The following is a 27,651-nucleotide window of genomic DNA, read 5'->3' as shown; positions in this document are numbered from 1 at the left end:
ACTGCCTTCCTGTACCCAATGCGATCGATGGTGTCTCGCGTGTCTTCCTTATAGCGAGATCGTTCTTCATAACGAGGTCGTTCATCATAACCGCTGGAGTGGTTAGCTTTCCACCCAGGGTTTTTGCCTTTGTTTCGTATGCTGTTATCGCGCGAGTTTCCCTTAGAAAATCGATCTTCAGTATAAGAGTTTTTATTGCCAGCCAGTGACTCTTCAGTCTGCGCGACTATCTTTACGGGTTCCATGTGCTTATCCCACTCCTTGAGCATTCCATCTAGACTCTTTGTTAAAGCGGGTGATGAAATCTTCTAAACCTTCGTTTTCTCTGCGCCAAATATCCGTTACCTCAGCTGTATCGCGCTGGTAACGTCTATGTTGACTGAAGTGATTCACAAACTATGTTCTAAAATCAACCCATGACTTGATCTTTCCCGATGGGAGGCTGTCGAACCAAGCGCGAGCAGCTCCCGTGAAGATTTGGATAAACAAATGGCACCACATGGGCATATTCCATCCTCCCATGCAGCTGACGCTTGTGAATACTCTGACATGATCATCAGGATCAGTTAGCCCATTAAACTTTCCGACCGTTGGAGGCAATTTCTCTTTTGACAATGGCGCTAGAGCGATTTTTGGGATGAACTTCGAGTGTTCTGTAGCTTCTTCTGGTCGATAGGCGAGGCAAAAGTCTCGCTCTGCCTTTTCGCTGTACCTAACGTGCTGCCTCGGTCTGTAGTACTCATGATTTCTTTGCAAGCGATTGAAAACTGAGGACCCCTCGTCATCTTGCCAAGTTGGGTCATTTGGGTCTGTATCATCCCACCCGTTGTTCATGTTGCGCGGCGTGAGCCGGCTATGAACTGGTCCTCTCTGGACATTGGACGGATAGTCGTAATAGCTTTTTGTTTCTCTCCGTGTATCGCGCGTGTCATGCACGCTTGGTCTTCTCTGGGGAGGAGGTCTGTTGATTCTTCCTTGAAGATTTTGCTGTGGGGGTATCTGGCGTGCCCCTTGACTCTGAGGTGTAACCAAGGACGGTTCTGCCGTTAAAACTGCTTGCTGTGCGCTCAAAGATTGATACGCCGCATTGATGGTGGCAATCTGCTTGGCGTACCACGAGGCTGGAGTTTCGCCTTCGGGTAGCCCTAGTAGCGCTGAAATGTTCTGGGGTGGAGCTGGATTTGAAGGTCCAGCACCATTGTTTCCTGGGGTTGTCGACTGAATGATGCGAGTGATACTCGCGCGAGGTCCCCCAGTGTTGGTGACTTCCATTTCACCAACTTCTTCAATATGTTGGGCTTGGACGTTTTGATTGTCCTCCCCCAATGCTGCATGTGCATTTGCTCCGAATCCAAAATCAGGTACGATTCCTTGACCAGCCATGGTCGAAGGAAAAACAACGAAAGCTCAAAGAAAAGAAGATGAAAGTGGTTTATAGAAAAAACCGGTGGGCGCCAATGAAGAAACAAGTAACTAATTTTAAGGTTAATTAGTTTGGTTTATGTTTCTACCATAAGGATTAATCTTCTTTGATTTCCTGAGCTCCTTAATGACCGGCTTATCCTTCAAAACAGAACACCGTTAGCTCGTTAAGAGGGGAATATGGGGGTTTCCCTCTTAACCAGACTCCGGCGTGAGAATAAGTATCTGCTTTGAGGAGATTAAAGTGAGTAAGAGTGAGAGTAGAGAGAATAGAATTAACCTGTGATTTTGAAGGGTTCTATTTATAGCCGGAGAGGTGTAGAGGATGTGGGTTGATGGGCCTGGCGCCGGAAGACGACAACAGAGCGGATATGCCTTTTGTCTCACTGGTGTCGACCGTTAGTGCCTTCTAGAAGTTCCCCGGTGTTGGCGCACCGTGATTGGAGCCATGTGTCGCTGTTATCGGCCTTGTTGTCCCTCTGCCAACAGCAGGTAAGTGGAGATCATGGGACAGGTGTCTCTGCCCTGTGATTGGTGCCACGTAATCGTCCTTTAGTACTTTCCGTCTCCTGCATGTCAGACGATCATGGAGCACGATTGGGCAGAGCCTGAAGGATGCGGATTGGCCCTTTCTTCTGCCACTTGTACCCTGTGTACTCTGAAGTGCCCGTGCGCTATATCCATGCGCGCCCCTTGCTGTAGATGGGGCTGGCCTGCGCATGGTATGGGCGATTGGAGGCTCGTCTTCAGGATGATAAGTGCTGAAGTTGTTGCTTTCTCTTGTTTTGACCCTGCGCGAGGTTGTTAAGTGCTGATGTAACCCGCGCGAGGCTGAGATTGAAGAAGTAGTTGATTAAGGAGTATGGCCCGGCGCGCGACCTGGAGGATGGTTTGCGCGGCTTTTTGGGACCATACCCCTTCACAAGTTTTAATAGCTAAACATCTATTGGTTTTCTTATTTCTTGTAGAAATGAAGGGTTATGCGTGATTGGGGGAAAGGGTTATGTATGCAGGTTCACTCGAGTTGGAGAAAGACTCATGTTTGAAGATTATTTATATTTTGTGTCATTAGACTTGTTAACTATTTATAGTTTCTATCATCTATGTTTTGAAGCTTTAACTTTGTGATTGTGTCTACGACTACTTGATGGATGTTTTGTTTTATTTCGCAATGAAACTTTCTTGTATTCATATGTTGTTAGGTGTAAATTAGTTGGGATGTTCGGAAGTTGGAACACAAACATAAATATAAATTAGGAAAAAAAAGGTACTTAGGTACAATTTGATTAGATTTGCAATTTGGTTTCTAACCGAAACCAAACCGAATTGAATTTGGTTTGGTTTGGATCGGTTTGCATATTTCTTATTTGGTTTGGTTTGTTTTTTGGTTTGGGGTAAAAAACTTTGAAAACCGAATACACCAAATAAATCATAAACCGAACCGGTAAAAAAATTTGAAAACCGAATAAACCAAATAAATCATAAACCGAACCAATGAACACCCCTATGCCCCTACCCCCCCCCCTAATTTTCCTTTTCATTATGATACTTTTTTATACTTTTATCATTATTTTTCTATCTTATTCATTCACAACCACTTTCAAAGAATATTAAAATATTATAGAGGTGAACAATATCTACTTCAACTTTACTGATAAACAATAAGTTTTTCTCATTTCTCTCTCTCTCTTCTACTTACAAACACTCTAAAAAATATAAAGGTTACACTTATATAAATATGGACGATCCATTGTAAATGCTGTTATAGATTAATACTATGTATAAATATAAATATAAATTTTAACTTCAGCTTGGAATAGCAGTTTTTGACACTTAAATCCCCAGTATAACTTTACACTTCTAGGAATTTATTAACTTCAGCTTGGAATAGCAGTTTTTGACAACTAAATCCCCTGTATAACTTTATGCTTCTAGGAATTTAATTGTAAACCCATATAATTTAATGGAACAGGAGTAAACAAGTTATTCATCTGCTTGAAAGGAACATATCGGTAACATTATCTTTCATCCACCAATCATACGAGAGGAATAAGATACCATCCATTATCCACCAATCATACGAGAGACACAAAGCATCCTATACTTTCTACTATTTACAGCCCACAGGACTTGATTAGAACCCATAAAGGTTGAAGCAAGATGACATACGCAGGGATCCAGATGTTCATGGAGAAGTTGAACCAGCTTATTAACTGCTATGATATTCCATTCATCAATAACCCCGCAATTATAATCCAAAGGCCTCAATTCCAACTTCTATATCAAGAACTGGGCTCCATGATGCAAATTCTTTTCATCAACCAACATCAAGACCACGAAAAACTTAATGATCTGAAGAGAAGATTCACAAACGCAGCAGAAGAGGAACAATATATCGTGGATCTCTTTCTTTCCAGTGTTCACATTAGGAATACTACTGAAGATTTCCCTACACCTGGAGACTTAAAATGATACCCACATCTTGATTATTCGGAGATCATTCAAGTCTTCTGTCATTCAGTTTCTGTCATGTGTTCGAATTAGAAATAATGGACATTTGCCCACATCTGATCATTTTAATCTCTCCCTAAATCTTGATGATGTTAGGAGATCACTAAAGTCTGTCAAGGTAGAGTTCATGAGTATGAAAATTGATAGCAAGAAGATGGTTTCATCTCCAAGACCACAAACAACACTAAATCAATCTGCTACTGCTTCCAGAGGATCAAAGAAAGTATTGGATGAAATCTTCGTTGTGATTGATCATGATTTGGAGCTCATAAGAGACAAACTGTTGGAAGATCAAAAGAAGGTAGATGTTGTCTCTATTGTTGGCATGGGTGGAATTGGCAAGAGTACCCTAGCCAGCAAAGTATTCAATGATGGTTATGTTAAGCATCATTTCCATGTTCGTGTATGGGTTACTATTTCTCAGACATATGATAAGCGGGATGTGTTGACTCAAATTCTGGAATCCATCCTTGCTCAACTAGACCTTAAAAAATATACTGACTCTGAACTTCATGAAAAGGTGCACAAACACCTAAACCTCAAAAAGGCGAATGACTCTCTACTTCGCGAATTGGTGCACGAAAACCTAATGGGTAAGAGATACTTGATTGTCATTGATGATATCTGGCACATAGAAACATGGGATAACCTGAAAGTATTTTTCCCCCATGACAACATTGGAAGTCGAATTCTGCTTACTAGTCGCCAAACTAAAGTTGCTAAGCACCAAATTCAGATGGATTGATTCATCACTTAGGATATTTGAATAAAGAAAGAAGCTGGGAGCTGTTATGTCAGAAGGTGTTCCAAGGCAATGAGTGCCCTAAATGGTCGATTAAACTTGGAATGCAAATAGTAGAAAATTGTCAAGGATTACCACTTGCAGTGGTTGTCATTGCAGGAGTTTTAGCAAATGAAACACATAATGAAGAGTTTTGGGTGGAAATTGCTACAAAGACTAGTTCTTACATCTTTGGTGACCAAAATGGATGCCGGGAAACATTAGGTTTAAGTTACAATCATCTTCCGCTTCACTTGAGAGAGTGTTTTCTGTATCTTGGGGGCTTCCCTAAAGACTATGAGTTTCAGGTACAAAGGTTGATATGGCTATGGGTGGCTGAGGGATTCATTCAAGAAGATGGAAATAGAAGCTTGGAGGATACTGCGGAGGGCTACCTGATGGATCTAATTGACAGAAATCTTGTAATTGTAGCACACAAGAGTGAGCATGATGGAGCCGCCGATGTTTGTAAAATACATGAACTTGTTAGGGAGTTATGCCTAAGAAAATCTAAGGAGGAACGATTTATTCTTCTAACAGAACCACTAATACCGTCGCCTCAATTTTCAGATGTCATCACACAACCATATAAGCCGGTTCGTATGTTCATAAATAAAGATATCAACATTCTAGGTTTTCCTTATTCACCTGCCCAAAACCGTCAATCGATTGTGTGCTTTAGTGATTTCAGATCCTTGAGTGATGTCATTGCAAATGGTTTCCATTCCTTTGAGCTACTTAGCGTGTTAGATCTACAAAATTGTAGACTAAATGATTTTCCCAAACGTATAGAATTGCTAGTTCACTTGAGGTATCTTGCAATTTGGAAAGAATCAGAAGGTTTCCCATTGTCAATATGCAATTTATGGGGTCTTCAAACCCTTATATATATTGCATATCGTCGAATGACTGTTTTACCTAGTAACATATCAGATTTGGTAAATCTGAGGCATTTATTGGGTACTCCTTGGTCACGTTATAGCAAAGCATACTTTCTCCTTCCTTCCATTGAAAGACCAATGAATTTGCAAACTGTCTCAGATGTGAGGTTAGGAGAAGGGGTACATAATTTTCAAAAGTGTTTTCCTTACGTTAAGGAACTTACATGTGGTACTTGCTTGCTCAGATAAGCAAAATGACTTCAAATCTCTCACCTACCTTGAAAAGCTTGAACTAATTAATGGTGACTTTTGGAGAAGAATGGAGCGCGTTACATTCCCAACATCACATCAATGAAAACACTTACACTATGTGATTGTCGTCTACCGTGGAGTGAAATGTCAATCATTAAGTTGTTTCCTAATCTCGAGCTTCTTAAACTAACAAGCGATGCTTTTGTGGGAAGCCGCTGGAACACAGATGAACAGGAGTTTCCACAGCTAAAATTCTTGAGCCTTCATTGGTTAAATATCAAGGTGTGGGACGCCAACAATAGAAGCTTCCGGTGTCTCAGAAAATTAGAAATTAGCAGCTGCTTTTATATTGAAGAGATCCCCCTTGAAATTGGGGACATACCAACGCTTAAGCTTATTTCAATTGATGGTTGCAGGCCCTCTGTTGGTGAATCTGTAAGAAGAATTCAAGAAGAGCAACATGATTTGGGAAACTACGACCTAAAAATCTACATTCAAGAAGAGTGGCAATAATGCATGAGGAAAAGGGTGATTACAACAGAGGGAAGACGTGTGTTGAAAGATGAAAGAAAATAGATTCACCAGAATCATAGCAAGACACATTGGTCTTGTTCTCTTGGAATGGCTGAGGAAAAGAGGACATGGAAACTCTGATTGGAAATTTGAAAAACTGGAAAGATACAGTTCTTTTTTATGTTTTATACTTTTAGCTGCATATTGGTTTTAGGCTTTTATATTTTTTTTATTTAAGTTTCTAATCCTTATGATAACTTAATAGGTGCGTTATGTTATATCCTAAAGACGGGATATTCACTATTCATATATCCAAAATTTAAAAGTCTTACTTCAATCATTTGGATATGTACCGATGGAAGAAAGATAAACAAATAGTAAAAATAATAATTATATAGATTTAGGGATGGAGAATCAAATAAATGTGAGAGGTTAAACAAAATTAGAGATAAATTTAAAGAAATATGCTTTTTATTAGAGATGAGGATGAAGATTCAACTGGGGATGCTCTTAAAGATATGGTCACGAGCAATATTTCAAAGTTACACAAAAGAGGGGTAGGCCTCCACTTGTCATAGAAGCTTTGAACCTTTTTTTTTTTTTTTAATTTTATGCTTTTCACATACATATGTTTAACTTATGTGCATAAAAACCATCAAATGAACTCTCTTTGTGTTCTTTTGCAGCGTTACCTACATATGTGTAGATACCATATATATACATAGATTGGAAATTTGAAAAACTGGAAAGATACAGTTCTTTTTTATGTTTTATACTTTTAGCTGCATATTGGTTTTAGGCTTTTATATTTTTTTTATTTAAGTTTTTAAATCCTTATGATAACTTAATAGGTGCGTTATGTTATATCCTAAAGACGGGATATTCACTATTCATATATCCAAATCAAATTTATGCACTTTTCCTTTTTGAACTTTAGAAGAGATTAGTGAGAACGTTACAATTATAACATTTTCTTATATTCTCAAGTATGTGAGTTAAATTTTAACATTTTTATAATTCAACTTCAATATTATTTGTGTTGTAATGTTATTTGTTTATTGCAATTAACTTGCATTCATCATATGAAATAGATTAGAAATTAGTCTTTGGTTTTCTAATTAGAAGTTATTTATTTATGGAGTTGTGCTTAAAGACCTGCCATGGTAACCCTTAGGAGTGCCTCAACTATTAGTTAAATGTATGTATCTCACTCGACCGGAGTTGGGGTCATTCTTAGAGATCCACGATCATAGGGCCAGATCGAACAATACTTAACATTCAAAAAACAAGTGTTGACCATAAATCATTATGATACTTTTATGATGCAAAGCGTATTGTTAACACATAATAGGTTGATTTGGGTAACTTAAATCTCCAACGAATAATATCACTTGAGTACAACTCATATGGAAACAAGATGAACTTGTTAAGCGAGTCGAAAGTCACATGTGGATTTAAAGAAACCCCTAAATTGCTTTATACAATAAAACTAGGTTATAACCCCGTGTATTACAAGGGTTAAATAAATTAATTTTATATACCAAATAATAAAACATTATCTTTTTAAAAGCCTCCTTTATTGCACGGGTTGAAAAAATGTAATTTTATATATTAAATAATAAAATAAGTTATATCTATAAGAACCATATGTATTGTACGGGTTGAATAAATGTAATATTATATACCAAATAATAAAAAAAATATATCTTTAAAACCATTGTATTTTACAGGTTGAATAAATGTAATATTGTTTACCAAATAATAAAAAAGTTATATTTTTAAAAACCCCCGTGTATTACATGGGTTGAATAAATATGATTTTATATACCAAATAATAAAAAATATATTTAAAAAACTAAAGGATTTTTTTATATTTAAAATAGGATAAGATTGAATATTAATCTGAACTAACGGATTTTTTTATATTTAAAGTAGGATAAGATTGAATATTAATCTTTATTTATTTAGTTAATATAAGATTGAAAAATCATATAATTGAATAGGTGGGAGGTTGTATGATGATAAATCGGTTAACCGTACTGTACTGAATGATAAAGATAATAGTGATTGTTGAATAAATTAATTAATCGAATTTAACAGAAACATATGTGATGTTAGGTGGATTTTTTTATTATTTGAAAGTTAATATCAACTTTGGAATTCGTATGAATTCTTATTAGATTAGATTTTAGATTTGATTAAATATTATTAATAATAAAAATTTGTATTAATTTAGATTAAATATTATTATTATTAGTATTATTAATAATTTTAATCAATTAAATGAGAGAATGACAAGTGTCTCAAAACAGGTTTCTTTTGTGATATAGTATAGATTTATTATACGTACTGTAACAAAATATTACATTGTTTGAATAAATATGATTTTATATACCAAATAATAAAAAAATATATATTTAAAAAAACTAACGGATTTTTTTATATTTAAAGTAGGATAAGATTGAATATTAATATGAACTAATGGATTTCTTTTATATTTAAAGTAGGATAAGATTGAATATTAATCTTTATTTATTTAGTTAATATAAGATTGAAAAATCATATGATTGAATAGGTGGGAGGTTGTATGATGATAAATCGGTTAACCGTACTGAATGATTAAGATAATAGTGATTGTTGAACAAATTAATTAATCGAATTTAACAGAAAAATTTGTGATGTTAGGTGGATTTTTTTAATTATTTGAAAGTTAGTATCAACTTTGGAATTCGTATGAATTATTATTAGATTTGATTAAATATTATTGATAATAAAAATTTGTATTAGATTAGATTTTAGATTTGATTAAATATTACTAATAATAAAAATTTATATTAGATTAGATTAAATATTATTATTATTAGTATTATTAATAATTTTAATCAATTAAATGAGAGAATGACAAGTGTCCCAAAACAGGTTTCTTTTATTATATAGTATTGATTATATTAGTGCAATCAATGTATAGCTTTTGTAATTATATACAGTGGCGGACCCATAAATTTTTTTCATGGGGTGCAGAAATTTTTAAAGAAACCCCTAATACTTCATAATCTTCAATCATAACTCAAAACCCGTTTCATGATTCATGGGGATTTTCTATAAATTACATAAACCCTTCAATTTCCTACAAATTAGCAATCACATATGTTTCCTAACAAGGGTTCGATATCCAATAACCCCTAATACTTCATAATCTACGATTATAACTCAACCCACTTCATGATTCGTAGAGATTTTCTATAAATTACATAAACCCATCAATATCATACAAATTAGCATCTACATATGTTTCCTAACAAGGGTTCCATATCCAATTTCTCATTATACATACTTGACACATAAGATATAACCTCCTTCATATCTTCTCATTACATCAAAACTCCACAAACTTACAAATTATTGTTAGACAAGCTTAGATGATTCTAAACCAATGTCCATACACAAGATTTGTGTTGATTTGCCTCTTCAATTGTTATATTTTAGACTTTTGATTAAGGTGAACTTCTTCCCCTTCCGCCCTCTCTCTAAAACACGCACACACACACACCCCTACCTCTTCATGCACTTTCTTTTTCTCTAATTTAGTTACCATATATTCACATCTAATTCCTCTAGTTTAGTTCATGCTTTTCTTTCATTCATAATGTTATTATTATTTTTATAACAATTCATAACTATATTAAATTTATTACTTTAGAAATCATTCATCATGCTAAAATATTCTAAACAAAATAAAACAACTTGGTCACAACATCTAACTTTTTTGGGGTGTTAAATACAGTTAGTTTGGTTGGTTGATATAATAAGGTTTATTAACTAAGGTAACTATTAGAGTTAAATCAAGTGGAATTGAATTAAGAAGTACAAGGGCCTATTCTGTCAAGTTTTGAACCTAGTTTATAAAAGGATTACACTCATTAAGCTAATATTAAGAGTTTAGGTCATATTTGCGTAATATGTGAAACATAAAGGGGGCTTAGTGTAAATCTGGGACTCAAACCCGCGACCTCACCCCCTCAATGTGTGCAATAACATCATGTGCGCTACGACCTCAATTGATGCTAGAACTCAGCCCAATCAGTATAGATACAAGTCCTCAAGACCTGAAATAAGTTAAAAAAAAAAAAAGAATAGGAACCGCAGGAGACGGGGTTCAAACCCGGCACCCCATGTTTTCACAAGCGACATGCTAACCACTGCAACATCACTTCTTCCTTACTCGTTTGTCTTCTTCCTTACTCACTTGTTACGCGACCCGGACGGATCCAGGACCTGACCCAACTCGTTTCCGCGAGTTATGTGACGTTTGAACTGCATTTAAACCCCAATCAACTCGCGTTTTCAGTGATTAATGATAATTAACATCTTAAACAACCCAATGTTTGTGAAACTGGTCAATTTAAAAAGAGACTAAACCATCATTAATGGTTATCACGAATATAAACAGGTTTCAATCAATTCCATGAATTCAAGTGATAAAACCCGCACCCTCGGGTTCTGATATGCACAAAATGTAACATATAAATTGTATCAAATACGGTATAAAAACAACCATTTTCAGTACTAATGTTGGAAAAAGTGTGTTTCTTTGTTTACCGTTGAGTTTCAGGATAAAATAAGCTCAAATGACCAAAAGGAACGAATTAATGACAAAAACCAACATAAATAAGAAGAAAAGAAGTTGACACACTATACCGACCCTCAAAGCTTCACCCCAAGAATAAAAGCAACAAGTCAGAAGCCCAATAGGGGGTCATGCCGGCCATACCCCAGTCAAGATTCCTTAGAGAATAAAGACAAATAGAAAATGAAAAAGGACACGGGGCCATGTAACCTCAGCACGGGTCGTGGTTAACTCTCGGATTCGCAAATCTGGGTTCGTACAACAAGTACAGGGACCACGGGGCCGTGTGTGCAGAAGAGCTGACAAGAGCATTAAATGAAGACAGGAAAGATGAAGGACACGGGGTCGTGCCCACTAGGCACGTGGCCGTGTGAGTCTCCTGTTTCCAACTATAAATAGAGGTGTCTGGCTCATTTGCAAACCATCCCTTGGCAAACCATTTCTCTTACTTCTACCACCACAAACCATCATCTTCCACCACTTTAGTTAGAGTTAGAGTAGTCTCGGGATCCAAGATCGATAGTAAGAGTTTTGTCTAAATATGGCCATGCTTGGCTAATCCCTTACATCAATTGGTGAAGACAAAATCTTTTGTGTATTACTTTTGATTTCCATCCTTTGGTCACTTTTTAATTGGGTATGTATTAATGACTTTAATAACTAGTTTTTTTATATTGAAGATGAATTTTTATTCTCTTCATGTTTCGTTGATTCACTCATTCGTGTCTTTACAGTCTATATAAAGCACGTTAACTGCCTGGAAGGGGGTTAGTGTTGATGCATCTTTATGTGGATGCGTGTCATTTCGGTTCACCAGCGTTACAAATGGAAGACCGAGACTCGATATACTCCATCGTGTCTCGGTGTGATGTTTTCGATGTAAAACAGTTTGTGATGTGCAAATTGTTATGTTGCTTATCTATCTATGTGTTGCTACTTCTGCATGTTTGCAAGTTATATGTGAAGCATATCATTCACGAAAGACCACGATGAACCAACCTGCTTCTGCTGAAATACCTTGGCTGAAGAACCTTGGACGAAGAACCTTCCCACCGAAGAACCCATGCATGAAGAACCCTCCATGAAAGACCATCCTCGGGCAAAGAACCCTTGGGTGAAGAACATTCTTCGTCAGAGGTGTTGGCTGGAAGTATTGTTCACGAAAGAGTTGCGTCTTTCATGGCTCCCAGTTCTTTGTGGGCCTCTTGTTTGGGCCCAGTAAGGTTGTATAAAAGGGACTTGTTTCAACACAGAAGTTAGAACACATAGAGAGTACAAAGAAATCACAGGAGAGTTTAGTGAGGTTTATCTTGTATCATCTTGTATGTAAAACTCTTCTAGTTGAAATATTTTGAGCTTTAATCGTTGAATCTTGTGCGTGTTTGTGTGTTCTTGTCTCGGTTGCATACCCATTTGGATTCCGCACAGCCGGGTATGTTCGGTAACAAGGATACGTGTTCTAGATCCTCCTCTAGTGGACCTACAAGTGGTATTAGAGCATTGGCTCTCATCCTTATTAAAACCGAGCCGTGTGTCGTGTTTTTCGAACATTTTTTGATGGTTTTTCAGTAAAATTTCTGTGCTTTGAAAGTTACATGGGTTAAGTCCTTGAAAAACTGTTGTTTGCTTAAATTTTTCTTAAAAACCTTGTTGAAATACAGGGATTTTTCTAAAAACTTTTTGCAAAAATCTTGTTCGGAAAACTTTCCGGTGTGTTGCGTTGACCGGAATATTCACCGGAATTTTCTTGGTGATAAGATAAGATTTAAAAAAGGTGATTATTGTTTAATATTTTTGTATCATTTCAGATCAACTTTTCACCAAATCTTACCTACTGACACTCCTCTCCATACCTGTGAAAAACCTTCTGTAAATGAAAAACCCATTTGCTTTTTTTTTTATTAGGTGAAGAACATTCTTCATGGCCCATTTGTCTTATTAGGTGAAGAACATTCTTCATGGCCCATTTGTCTTATTAGGTGAAGAACCTCTTATTCAGTGGAAAACATTCTTCACCCACACTCACGAAAAATCTTTGTTCCTTGTTAATTTGATCATCCACTAAGAACCCTATTCTTGGTGGACTTGTAGTCTTTCACAGTGGGTCCTCAAAAGTTTTACCATTGCCTGTTGAGTTGATTATTTTCAATCCATTATGACTTAAGATTGGTGGGGTTGGAAACCTGATCCTAATGTGGATATGTTTAAGAGTAAAGGTTCAGGTCCAGTCCCTCCCTTCATGGGCTTAGATTCCCACGTCTTCCTCATCAGCACAATCAAGTTCAATTACAACAAATCAGAGGGCCTTCGTTACAAACCAAAACCAAAGTATTCAAAGTCTTCTTTGGAGCAAAAATGAAACCGGTAGTAACAACCGCCCACCAAAGCTCATGCATAGGAACGAGTATCCCAGATGGCAAGAGAGATTTCATACGTATATTCTTGGGCAAAACAGGGAGTTGTGGTTGTCTTTTACCACGGAATTCAATCAAGCACTTGAAGAAGCCAGTTCAAATGCTGCGACATTTGCAGATCTTTCTATCGATGATAAGAAGATATATGACTTAGAAAAGAAAGCATTCTCAATTCTAACTCAAGCCTTAAACAAAGATTGATGCGTGTCAGTGTGTATATGTTTTAGGTATGTATTTTAAGCCCTTTTTACACTTTTTAGCCAAGTTTTAAATTTGTAAAACACGATATTCACTAACACTAAACACACATATGGGCAAGTGCACCCATCGTGGACGTAATATAGTGTTGGTAAGATACCGAGGTCGTCCAAGGACACAAGAGCTTTTAGTACCGGTTTATCCTCAACGTCTTATCAAATCAAAATGTTAGAAAAAGGTTTTTAAATTAAGAAAATAAAACTAACTAAAATGCTGAAAAATAAAATAAAAATAAAACAGATAGACAAGATGAATCACTTGAATCCGACTCATGTGTAGTGTAACCTTTGATTATTTTCGCACTTTTGCACTTGTTTAAGAGATTATCTTAGTTATTGTAGTAGGCCCCTCTTTTGAAGGTAACGTTACCCTCAACCCAATAGTTTGAGTTAGCAAGGATACAATCCTAAAGGTCGGATTATTGAAAGATAATTAATTAAGTTATTAATGCATAATGTGGTAGGCCCCTCTTTTGAAGGCGACGTTACCCTGCGCTAAGTAGTCTGAGTCAGCAGGGATACAGTCCTAAGTAGCCGGGTTAAAGTTTTAATAGTAGTTTAACTTATGAGGGGGTCAAAGAGTTTGGACCCCCGCCATCCAATACCTTTGGGTATTGAAGGAGGTCCTACTAAATTTGACCCAGGTCCTTTGCAGGATCTATACACTGAACAATGGCAAGACTCTTACCAAACCGTTCCCTTAACCCCCGACCAGGTAGCCAACATACCTCTATATAGACCGTGGAGATATGAATGGTGAAAATCTTTTATTTTATATATACAATAAAATAATGCCAAGACACCACGGACAAAGGATAAGGAAGAATCACCTTCAACATAAGAAACTAGTAATTAAAGTCATTAATACAAAACCAATTAAAAAGTGCAAAAGATTAAAAATAAAAAGTATTGCACTAAACACTTGTCTTCACCAAGTGATGTAAGAGACTTAGGCAAACATGACCTTTGATTGTCAAGAACTCTTACGATCAATCTTGGATCCCGAGACGACTCACACACTCTATGATGGACAATGGATGATGGTGGTGGATGATGGTTTTGTGATGTCGGTGGGTGGTAGGTGAAGTGTGAGAGAGGTGGTGTGCCAAGGGATGAGTTGCAAGAGCTCCAAACACTCATATTTATAGGCTGAACAGAAGCTTGGGCACAGCCCCGTGTCCATCTGACTCTCTCTCTTCATTAATTGCAATTCACAATTTCAATAAATGCGTCTGCAGGAAGTTGACCACGCCCCCGTGTCCGCTGGGCACGACCCCGTGGTGGGCAACAGAAGCTTCTATGACTTTGTCTTTTTTGCTGACACTTGGGCACGGCCCCGTGCTCACTGAGCACGGGGCGTGTTTAGTCTTCTGTCTTCTTTGTTTTGCTTGGGAAGATGCTGTCGGGAGGTCGGGCATGCCATTTTTGTTCCTTTTCTTGTATTTATGTTAGATTTAGCTGTCTTTTTGCTTCTTTTGTTCATTTGAGCTCATTTAATCCTGAAAATACAAAAGGAAGACAAAAGCACACTTTTTCCAACATTAGTACCAAAAAATGGTTAGTTTTATGCCACAATTGATGTAATTTATATGTTGCATTTTGTGCCCATCAAATACCCCCACACTTGAATCTTTGCTTGTCCTCAAGCAAAACTCTTTATAATGTGGCTTTTTTCACTCCCAAATGGAATGGGTAGAAGAGAAGGTTTTTGGGCTTGTCATAGAGTGTCGGGATTTTCAAGATTCTTTATTTAGGTTTTATTTTTATTTTTTTACAATCCTATTCGTCATGATTTATTAAAAAACGTTTCGTAAGAAAAATTACTTATTAGGGCATAACATACCTTTTAAAATTTCATTTATATACAAGTTTACATACCTCGCGGGGGATCACTCAACACTCGGCTGAAGGTGTATTTTTAGTGAATCACTCCAGAGCGGCATGGAACTTACTTCTACCATAAGCTTGCCAAGCAATCAATCCTCCTCCTTTTTAACTATATTCCTTTGTAAATATCAAGAGGACTTTTTGGGTGAAGGGTTAGGCTTGGGCTACAGATGGGTGGTTGGGTTAGTGGTTAGTAAAAGGGCGAAAAGCATAACAAAACGTCGGTTTTTTTGAAAGACTTTTTGTTTTTCATACTTTTATTTTATTTTGATGAACCATTCTTTTTCAAACAAAGTTATTTTTGATAAACTTGTTTGTTTATTTGGTTTCATCAAAATGTACACACATATATATATATATATATATATATATTTGAAGTCATAAGAAAACCGAACTTTGTTACTAAAAGAAAGGGGTAAAATAAAAAGGTTTAGTTGGGTAAAAAGGGTGATTGTTTTGGGTTAAGAAATGAAAAGGTTTAGGCTCAAAGGGGTTAACTAGGGGGATTTTGGCTAGGTGGTAAAAAAAAATGAAAAATAATTGTGTAGAAAGAAAAAAGGGTTAGTCCTAATGCCTCCATCATTTACTTACTGGGGTTTAAGTTGGTAAGGACCGGGAATGTCTTGTCGTGGCAAGTTCTAGAGTCGTATGAACCAAGCGGCTATTCACACAAGAAACGAAAAATGAGCATTTAGTGTAAAGATATGTATTTGTATGCTCAATAAAGGCTCAAAACTCACTTTTGTGGGAAAGGTTTTTTTTTTGTGATCAAGTATATATAATCAAATTTTAACTAAGCTTGTCATGCTGTTTCATAATTTTCTTATGTTGGTTCTTTTTATCACGACGCTATCGGTTGTAAACTTGTAAAAATATAACCTTGTTAAAACTTGAATTCCCAACTTAAACTTGGACAAGTAAAAAGAAAATGAAAATTTTTGAAAAAATATTGGGGTGATTAGCGGTTCCAATAGAGTTTTGTATAAGGCTTGTTATTAGGACTTGCAAGATTCAAGGTTTTAGCATCCCCCCACACTTAAATTACACATTGTCCTCAATGTGTCCCAAAAATAAGTTTTTAGGTTGATTAAATGTGTAAAAGGGTGTTAGAAGCAAAATTTTATGTTACTGGCACTCTGGACACGACCCCCTGGTGACCGGGCACGGCCCCGTGTTCAGGTGCCAGTGAAAAAAATTAATAAAAAGAAATACTGCTTAATTACTGTTCTTAACTGAAATTGCTGATGAACTGCTACTTGATTTCTAATACTTGTATATTCCTGCATCATACTTTGATTTCGGTCACTACATTATTTACATACTGAACTCTAGTGACAAACATGATGCACAAAAGCACAGTAGCATTTGAACGGATAACCTATTGAACATGCTGATAAAGCCAGCATCAGGCAGACACTGCCTCTAAGGCCTGTATGAGCCAGAAATATTTTTACTACACCCATAGTGAGTGTAGGGATACAAGGGTTGTAGAACTGCGTCTCTAGGGATAAGTTATAGTGACCGGATGTGCCTAAAACGTACTCTAAGCACAAAACACAGCACTTTAATTAACATATCAGCTTCTAGCTAACTGGTAAAGTGCCAAAACATGAGGAAAATATTCCTGACACTTTGGGGAATAAGTTGTGTCACTAAAAATGATATTTACGACACTTAAAAGCTTTGTTAAGCACTTTAACGGATTACTATCCAACCGAACAACCGGACTATACCCGTGACATAAAAATATTGATAGAAACATTATTTATCTTTTTCTGAGCCAGTTACGGTCCCTGAACACCCTAACACCCGCTATAAAGCACATCACACCACTAACCAAGTTAATCCCTAAATCTAACTTGGTTAACCTAACTAATCATCAACTAACTAGTTGAAATCGAACTAGTACCCCCCCCCCCCCTTGAAACCGGCCCCAACTATAAGGGGACATACCTTGTACTAAATTGATTATTTTAATATGATATGTTTGATATCTAGATAGCATATTAACCAAGGGTTAGTGAACTTGTGTTTGCCTATTAGTAACATGTCATGACACAAGAGATCTTACACTCCACACAACTCCACAAAGCTCTCTCTCTCCCTCTTGCTCAACTCACGGCCGAACACCCCTTGGGACACCCCATCCATTTTCGATCTTGATCATTCCATTTCAAGCACACACAAGTGTTACGGGTCACATACGAGGAGCCTTAGAGCTAACGGAAGGCGAAAGACCTCTCTATCTTGCTTTTATCCACCTCTTTTTCGCATAGATTCTTCCCTAGCCTCGAGCTAGAGGTATAATGCTTAAAACACTCTCTTAAACTAATCTAAGGTGGTTAATATGTGTTGTAACGGTTAAAATTCGGAAACTTGCGTTTTGAAGCATAAAAGTCTACTAAAAACATGGAAAATGATGGTTAATAGCATATAAGTTATGTAAATCTTGTAGTAATTGAAATTTGTGGTTATCTAGACCCGATCTACGTTGTGGTAGCTCGGATCACCATTTAACCCGGTTCGGTTAAGGTCATGGATCTTGACATAAGCTTGTTTTGAATGGTACAAGGGTTAAAAGGTGAAACTCTACCACACGAGAAACATGAACTTGTGTAAAAGTATTTTTACTTGTAAAATAGTGTTTAAAACGGGCGGATCTACGTATGTACAAATGGTATTTTCATAGAACCAAGCGTCAAGAAAATCATGTTTTCTAAAAGACGGATATCACACTAACAAGTATGATTTTTATAAACCACAAGTGTATAAAACACTTGTGAAATAAAAAGTTTCGACAAAATAACAATCTTTGTAAAAGATGACGAGAAGTTGTAAAGATGGATTTACTCTAAAAACGAGGTTTTTACGAGATCAAATTACCTTATATGAAGAACTAATAAATTTAAGGAGATTTACACCACAGTTTTGGGAAAACTGCAAGTTCATGTAATTTTGGCGATTTACACATATGTTGATTAGTTGTTGTGATGAAAGTTGTTTTGATCAAATAAAGAAAATTGTTGAGTTGATTTGTTAAAGAAAATGATACGCTTGAAAGCGTGGCCACCTCCAGTTACAGAGGAAACTCTGGCGAAATTTTTCTAAAAACCTAACACTTAGAATTATCTACGCTACAAGTGTTAGAATTATTTTTGACATGTTTTCAAAATATATTTCGCCACGACTTTATTTACAAATATTCGGAGGTGGCATTTTCACAAAAACTAAATGTGATAAATATATATATTTATATTTTCACCACACTGTTTATGATTATTTTGTGAAAAATACACAAATATTATTTTTTCAGAGTAAAAATAATATTTACAAACGTTGACGAATCCAAAATAATACGAACGCTTCCACGATAAACATATAAGTTACAACGATAATTATTATTACCACTCGAACGATAAAAACGTAACTTACACATTATGCGGAAATAATTACGAACACATATTCTATCAGCGTATTATTTTTGGGAGTGTTATGTGAAGTGAAAATATAATATTTTTGAGAAAAATACTTATATTTTGGAATTGGAAATAAATATATTAAGTGAGACTTAATGGTGTAATTCGAACGCACATGTATTAAATCCCCCATCCTTGGGAAGGAGATTAACTACCAAGTATATACGAGAAGTAAACACGAAATAGTTGTCTAACTATTTCCCAAAAACTTAAACTATAAAGCTAAGGCACGGCCGTCCGTCTAATAGAATTAGCACATGTAGGTCGTTGCACAGCTGCCAAATTTGGAGTACTTGGTAGAGACGCACCGACTGTGAGTTCATGTCCCCCTTTTCTCTTAACTGTTTTCAGTTTTCTAAACTGCGGGGGTGAAATACATGTTACTATGATTACGAATATTTCTTACATGGTATGGTCAGCTAAGGAAGGAACTGTTAGGTTATGTGATTTGGATAAGTGAAACCTTAAGAACATTAATCCTCGTAGTACGATCGAGGGATACAAGTGACAGGCCTATTTGAGCATAACAAACCCCACCCATGAGCCCTAAGGTTGGACCATGTGGTGACCTTGTCTTAACACCACCCATGCGCCCGCAGGTTGGACCATGTGGTGACCTTGTCGTAACACCACCCATGCGCCCGCAGGTTGGACCATGTGGTGACCTTGTCCTAACACCACCCATGCGCCCGCAGGTTGGACCATGTGGTGACCTTGTCCTAACACCACCCATGCGCCCGCAGGTTGGACCATGTGGTGACCTTGTCCTATCCCCTCCCATGCGCCCGCAGGTTGGACCATGTGGTTACACATTAACTGATATGTTTCCTTATTTGCTTTCATACCAGAGTTTACAAAATATTCACACTTACAATGGTTATAAAGGTTTATTCGCGCGCACATACTAAACACATGAACTCGCTCAACATTATTGTTGATTTTTCAACTTACATGTATTTCAGGGAATTAAAGGATCTGTCACGGTATGGCACGTTTTCCCGCTGCACTAGTTTCCGAGGTCATCCGGGGTTTAGGGAATGTGACTCTTTCCTGGACAAGTCACAGTCCTTAAACTGTGTTTATGTTTTGTCTGTTTGTTGAACAAGATTATGGTTGTTAGGGTGTATTCCCATTAAAACAATGGTATTGTATTTGGTTTTCAAAACTTAATGGATGATCTTGCATGTTTTTAATTCATATAGCTTTGTTATGATTAAGCTATGGTATTAAGAAGTCACACCAAATTAACCACGCTTCCGCAAAGCCAGGGTGTGACATGGAAGGGCCAAGCAGTGGATACAGGGATCAGATCATTCTTCGGGCGCAGGGTCTTCGGGGAGTGTCTCTGACATGAGTCACATTTGCGCACCTCCCTTAGAGCATCGACATGCATCCCTGGCCAGTAATAACCAGCATTCATGATTTTTGCGACAACCATGCGCGGTCCTGCATGGATGCCATAGATCCCCTCGTGGATCTCTCTGATCAAGTAGTTCGCATCTTGAGGGTCCACACAGCGCAACAGGGCCCTAAATAGGACTTTCGGTATAAAATACCATCATTCATTTCATAGTGCAGGGCCTTGTTCTGAATCTTCCTTGCCTCTGCTTTGCTCTCCGGGAGTATCCCTTCTTGTAGATATTGAATTATAGGGGTCATCCAAGATGGCTGCCCTACTTCGATCACATTTACCTGGCGTAGCAGGACTGATGGATTCTTGAGTACTTCAATCCTTACATCTTTGGCTAGATGTTGAAAGGAAGTTGAAGCGAGCTTGCTCAAAGCATCTGCTGGTTTGTTTTCTGAGCGATTGATGTGAACCACCTTGTATGACTTGAAGCGTTGAAGTAGCTCTTTCGCCTGTTCTAAATACAGGGCCATGACCTCGCCCTCTGTATCGTAAATTCCATTGATTTGACTGGCGATCAGAAGTGAATTAACATGTGCTTGTAGATTTTGAGCTCCCATTTTTATGGCGAGGCGTAAGCCTGCCAGAAATGCCTCATATTCCACCTCGTTGATGGTGTTCTTGAAGTCCAACTTGATGGCATATGTAAATTCATGCTTTTCGGGGCTCACGAGGCGCAACGCTGCTCGTGCGCCGTCCTCATTTGATGCCCCATCAGTGTACAACAACCACAACTCGTTAGATGTGTCTTTCGCGGGAGTCTCAACAATCTCACAATCTTTGATTTTTTCTACTGGAACTTCTGTGACGACGTCCGCAAGGACTTGACCTTTGTTGGCTGGGCGCGACCTGTACAAGATGTTGTGGCCCCCCAGTTCGATGGCCCATTTTGCTAACCGCCCAGACGTCTCTGGTTTTTGCAATATTGTGCCGATGTGAAAGTTGGTAAGTACTGTGATTACATGCCCTGTAAAGTACCTGCGCAGCCTTCTAGAAGCATGAAGCAGCGCCAGTACCAACTTTTCCATTGTTGAATATCTTGTTTCTCGGTCGGGAAGCACCTTACTTACATAATAAATTGGAGTTTATACTCCGTTTCTTTCTACCATCAATACCGACCCTACTGCCTTATCCGAAGAAGATAAGTACAGTATAAGTGGTTCCTTTTCGTATGGTGCAGTCAGTGTAGGGAGTTTGATCAAGCATTCTTTCATCTGCTGGAACGCCGCTTCTGCCTCTGGCGTCCACTTGAACTCTTGTTTCTTTACGCAATTGCGCAAGGTGCTGATAAAAGGATATGACTTTGCGGCCTGATTTGATAGGAATCGGTTGAGCGCGGCTAAACGGCCGGCTAATCGCTGCATCTCCTTGATTGTTTTTGGCGATGGCATTCGCTCTATTGCTTGAACCTTCTCTGGGTTTACTTTGAAGCCGCCGTTTGTGACTATGAAGCCTAAAAACTTCCCTTCTTCCATACCAAAGGAACATTTGGCAGGATTCAATTTCATGTTCACATTCCTCAATGAGTTGAACGTTTTCTCGATATCTTTCAACATTTGGTCCTCTTCGGGACTCTTGATGACCAGATCATCGATGTAAACCTCGGAGTGTTTCCCAAAATCATCAGCGAAGATTTTGTCCATCAGGCGCTGGTACGTCGCGCCAACATTTTTGAGGCCGAACGGCATCTTTGTGTAACAGAAAATGCCGAGGTCGGTTATAAAAGCTGTTTTGTCTTCATCTTCGAGTTTCATTTGAACCTGGTGGTACCCCTTGTAACAATCTAGAAAGCAGTTCCATCTGTATGGTGCGAGAGAGTCTATCTTTTTGTCGATCTCAGACAAAGAGTAGCAGTCTTTGGGACATGCCTTGTTGAGATCGGTATAATCGACGCAGATTCCCCATCCTCCATTTGACTTCTCCACCATTACTGGGTTTGCCACCCAACTTTGATAGCGCACCTCTCGAAGGATTCCTGCTTTTAAGAGCTTACATACTTGCTCGTTCATTGCTTTTGTCTTATCCGCTCCCAGACTGCGCCTTCTTTGTACTTTTGGTTCAACGGAGGGATAAGTGTTTAGACAGTGTTCTGTAACATTGCGCGGGACACCGGTCATGTCTGCCGGAGTCCAAGCGAAAATATCCACGTTTCTGAACAAGAGCTGTTTTAGGTGCGTTCTGATGTTTGGCGAGATAGCGTGGCCTATTGTCACCGTTTGTTCAGGGTATTTGCGGTTTAGGACCCATTTCTCTGGCTTTGTTGTGGAATCCTTTGGTGCCTTAGTTGGGCGCATATCGTCTGCTGACATCACTTCCTTCTTTGCATAGATAATTGCCACCCCCGTCTCGGTTCGAAACCCGATTGCTGAGTGGGGGGGGGGGAAGTTACCATGTTGAGCTCTCCTTGGGTTTTTCTCCCAATCAAAACGTCGTGCCTTGATTTCATAGGCATCACCATGAAGTTGACCATTGTTGTTCTTGAGTGCATCCCATCAGAAAGCGTGAGAGGGAAGCTGATCTGGCCTAGTGGGAAGACCATTTCATTGCAGAATCCCTACAAAGGGTAATCGACTGGTTCAAGTCTTGCTTTATCTTTGTCATCGAACTGACTAAAGCATTGCTCATAAATGATATCTGCTGTACTCCCTGGGTCAATGAATACATACTCTATCTCGTAATGGCCGATAATGCCGGTAATAACGACGGGGCGCGTTGCGCATGGGCCCCCGCGCACTACCGGGAAGATGACCTGTTGCTCTTGCCATGCTGGTTCGAAAGGATGCTTGCTTTTATCTCTCGCCCTATATCTTGGTCCGTAAACCATATGTGTTTCCAAGCGTCTGACCTTTTTGTCTCTTCTGTCATCATTGCGCTGAATCTGACGCGTTTCTTTGCGCATGTTCTTTACTAGATGACCCAGTTTCCCACTTTTCAAAGCTTTCTCGATTTCTTGTCTCAAGCTGATACAGTCATCTGTTAGATGACCTGTATCTTTATGGAAGTCACAATACAGGTTGGGGTCTTGCCCCTTTTTGTTGGTCATAGGCCTTGGCGCCTTGAAATCATGATTCTCCGTCATGAGCACTTCATTAGGTGTCTTTATGAGCGGAGTCCAATGCTTTTCTCTATTTTCATTCCTGACTGCCTTCCTGTACCCAATGCGATCGATGGTGTCTCGCGTGTCTTCCTTATAGCGAGATCGTTCTTCATAACGAGGTCGTTCATCGTAACCGCTGGAGTGGTTAGCTTTCCACCCAGGGTTTTTGCCTTTGTTTCGTATGCTGTTATCGCGCGAGTTTCCCTTAGAAAATCGATCTTCAGTATAAGAGTTTTTATTGCCAGCCAGTGACTCTTCAGTCTGCGCGACTATCTTTACGGCTTCCATGTGCTTATCCCACTCCTTGGGCATTCCATCTAGACTCTTTGTTAAAGCAGGTGATGAAATCTTCTAAACCTTCGTTTTCTCTGCGCCAAATATCCATTACCTCAGCTGTATCGCGCTGGTAACGTCTATGTTGACTGAAGTGATTCACAAACTGTGTTCTAAAATCAACCCATGACTTGATCTTTCCCGGTGGGAGGCTGTCGAACCAAGCGCGAGCAGCTCCCGTGAAGGTTTGGATAAACAAATGGCACCACATGGGCATATTCCATCCTCCCATGCAGCCGACGCTTGTGAATACTCTGACATGATCATCAGGATCAGTTAGCCCATTAAACTTTCCGACCGTTGGAGGCAATTTCTCTTTTGACAATGGCGCTAGAGCGATTTTTGGGATGAACTTCGAGTGTTCTGTAGCTTCTTCTGGTCGATAGGCGAGGCAAAAGTCTCGCTCTGCCTCTTCGCTGTACCTAACGTGCTGCCTCGGTCTGTAGTACTCATGATTTCTTTGCAAGCGATTGAAAACTGAGGACCCCTCGTCATCTTGCCAAGTTGGGTCATTTGGGTCTGTATCATCCCACTCGTTGTTCATGTTGCGCGGCGTGAGCCGGCTATGAACTGGTCCTCTCTAGACATTGGACGGATAGTCGTAATAGCTTTTTGTTTCTCTCCGTGTATCGCGCGTGTCATGCACGCTTGGTCTTCTTTGGGGAGGAGGTCTGTTGATTCTTCCTTGAAGATTTTGCTGTGGGGGTATCTGGCGCGCCCTTTGACTCTGAGGTGTAACCAAGGACGGTTCTGCCGTTAAAACTGCTTGCTGTGCGCTCAAATATTGATACGCCGCATTGATGGTGGCAATCTGCTTGGCGTACCACGAGGCTGGAGTTTCGCCTTCGGGTAGCCCTAGTAGCGCTGAAATGTTCTGGGGTGGAGCTGGATTTGAAGGTCCAGCACCATTGTTTCCTGGGGTTGTCGACTGAATGATGCGAGTGATACTCGCGCGAGGTCCCCCAGTGTTGGTGACTTCCATTTCACCAACTTCTTCAATATGTTGGGCTTGGACGTTTTGATTGTCCTCCCCCAATGCTGCATGTGCATTTGCTCCGAATCCAAAATCAGGAACGATTCCTTGACCAGCCATGGTCGAAGGAAAAACAACGAAAGCTCAAAGAAAAGAAGATGAAAGTGGTTTATAGAAAAAACCGGTGGGCGCCAATGAAGAAACAAGTAACTAATTTTAAGGTTAATTAGTTTGGTTTATGTTTCTACCATAAGGGTTAATCTTCTTTGATTTCCTGAGCTCCTTAATGACCGGCTTATCCTGCAAAACAGAACACCGTTAGCTCGTTAAGAGGGGAATATGGGGGTTTCCCTCTTAACCAGACTCCGGCGTGAGAATAAGTATCTGCTTTGAGGAGATTAAAGTGAGTAAGAGTGAGAGTAGAGAGAATAGAATTAACCTGTGATTGAAGGGTTCTATTTATAGCCGGAGAGGTGTAGAGGATGTGGGTTGATGGGCCTTGGGCCGGAAGACGACTACAGAGCAGATATGCCTTTTGTCTCACTGGTGTCGACCGTTAGTGCCTTCTAGAAGTTCCCCGGTGTTGGCGCACCGTGATTGGAGCCACGTGTCGCTGTTATCGGCCTTGTTGTCCCTCTGCCATCAGCAGGTAAGTGGAGATCATGGGACAGGTGTCTCTGCCCTGTGATTGGTGCCACGTAATCGTCCTTTAGTACTTTCCGTCTCCTGCACGTCAGACGATCATGGAGCACGATTGGGCAGAGCCTGAAGGATGCGGATTGGCCCTTTCTTCTGCCACTTGTACCCAGTGTACTCTGAAGTGCCCGTGCGCTATATCCCTGCGCGCCCCTTGCTGTAGATGGGGCTGGCCTGCGCATGGTATGGGCGATTGGAGGCTCGTCTTCAGGATGTTAAGTGCTGAAGTTGTTGCTTTCTCTTGTTTTGACCCTGCGCGAGGTTGTTAAGTGCTGATGTAACCCGCGCGAGGCTGAGATTGAAGAAGTAGTTGATTAAGGAGTATGGCCCGGCGCGCGACCTGGAGGATGGTTTGCGCGGCTTTTTGGGACCATACCCCTTCACAAGTTTTAATAGCTAAACATCTATTGGTTTTCTTGTTTCTTGTAGAAATGAAGGGTTATGCGTGATTGGGGGAAAGGGTTATGTATGCAGGTTCACTCGAGTTGGAGAAAGACTCATGTTTGAAGATTATTTATATTTTGTGTCATTAGACTTGTTAACTATTTATAGTTTCTATCATCTATGTTTTGAAGCTTTAACTTTGTGATTGTGTCTACGACTACTTGATGGATGTTTTGTTTTATTTCGCAATGAAACTTTCTTGTATTCATATGTTGTTAGGTGTAAATTAGTTGCGATGTTCGGAAGTTGGAACACAAACATAAATATAAATTAGGAAAAAAAAAGTACTTAGGTACAATTTGATTAGATTTGCAATTTGGTTTCTAACCGAAACCAAACCGAATTGAATTTGGTTTGGTTTGGATCGGTTTGCATATTTCTTATTTGGTTTGGTTTGTTTTTTGGTTTGGGGTAAAAAATTTTGAAAACCGAATACACCAAATAAATCATAAACCGAACCGGTAAAAAAATTTGAAAACCGAATAAACCAAATAAATCATAAACCGAACCGATGAACACCCCTATGCCCCTACCCCCCCCCTAATTTTCCTTTTCGTTATGATATTTTTTTATACTTTTATCATTATTTTTCTATCTTATTCATTCACAACCACTTTCAAAGAATATTAAAATATTATAGAGGTGAACAATATCTACTTCAACTTTACTGATAAACAATAAGTTTTTCTCATTTCTCTCTCTCTTCTACTTACAAACACTCTAAAAAATATAAAGGTTACACTTATATAAATATGGACGATCCATTGTAAATGCTGTTATAGATTAATACTATGTATAAATATAAATATAAATTTTAACTTCAGCTTGGAATAGCAGTTTTTGACACTTAAATCCCCAGTATAACTTTACACTTCTAGGAATTTATTAACTTCAGCTTGGAATAGCAGTTTTTGACAACTAAATCCCCTGTATAACTTTATGCTTCTAGGAATTTAATTGTAAACCCATATAATTTTATGGAACAGGAGTAAACAAGTTATTCATCTGCTTGAAAGGAACATATCGGTAACATTATCTTTCATCCACCAATCATACGAGAGGAATAAGATACCATCCATTATCCACCAATCATACGAGAGACACAAAGCATCCTATACTTTCTACTATTTACAGCCCACAGGACTTGATTAGAACCCATAAAGGTTGAAGCAAGATGACATACGCAGGGATCCAGATGTTCATGGAGAAGTTGAACCAGCTTATTAACTGCTATGATATTCCATTCATCAATAACCCCGCAATTATAATCCAAAGGCCTCAATTCCAACTTCTATATCAAGAACTGGGCTCCATGATGCAAATTCTTTTCATCAACCAACATCAAGACCACGAAAAACTTAATGATCTGAAGAGAAGATTCACAAACGCAGCAGAAGAGGAACAATATATCGTGGATCTCTTTCTTTCCAGTGTTCACATTAGGAATACTACTGAAGATTTCCCTACACCTGGAGACTTAAAATAATACCCACATCTTGATTATTCGGAGATCATTCAAGTCTTCTGTCATTCAGTTTCTGTCATGTGTTCGAATTAGAAATAATGGACATTTGCCCACATCTGATCATTTTAATCTCTCCCTAAATCTTGATGATGTTAGGAGATCACTAAAGTCTGTCAAGGTAGAGTTCATGAGTATGAAAATTGATAGCAAGAAG

The 27,651-nt window shown here is 38.6% G+C and overlaps 1 pseudogene; it reads left to right on the top strand.

Moving 5' to 3' along the window:
- Positions 1-3,547: 3,547 nt before the first annotated feature.
- LOC110919844 lies at positions 3,548-6,581 on the top strand (annotated as a pseudogene).
- The last annotated feature ends 21,070 nt before the right edge of the window (positions 6,582-27,651 follow it).

This window comes from Helianthus annuus, chromosome 17 (assembly GCF_002127325.2).
Source record: "Helianthus annuus cultivar XRQ/B chromosome 17, HanXRQr2.0-SUNRISE, whole genome shotgun sequence".
NCBI lineage: Eukaryota > Viridiplantae > Streptophyta > Magnoliopsida > Asterales > Asteraceae > Helianthus > Helianthus annuus.
Note: the sequence above shows the minus strand (reverse complement) of the source record. Positions and strands in the feature narration are given on the sequence as shown.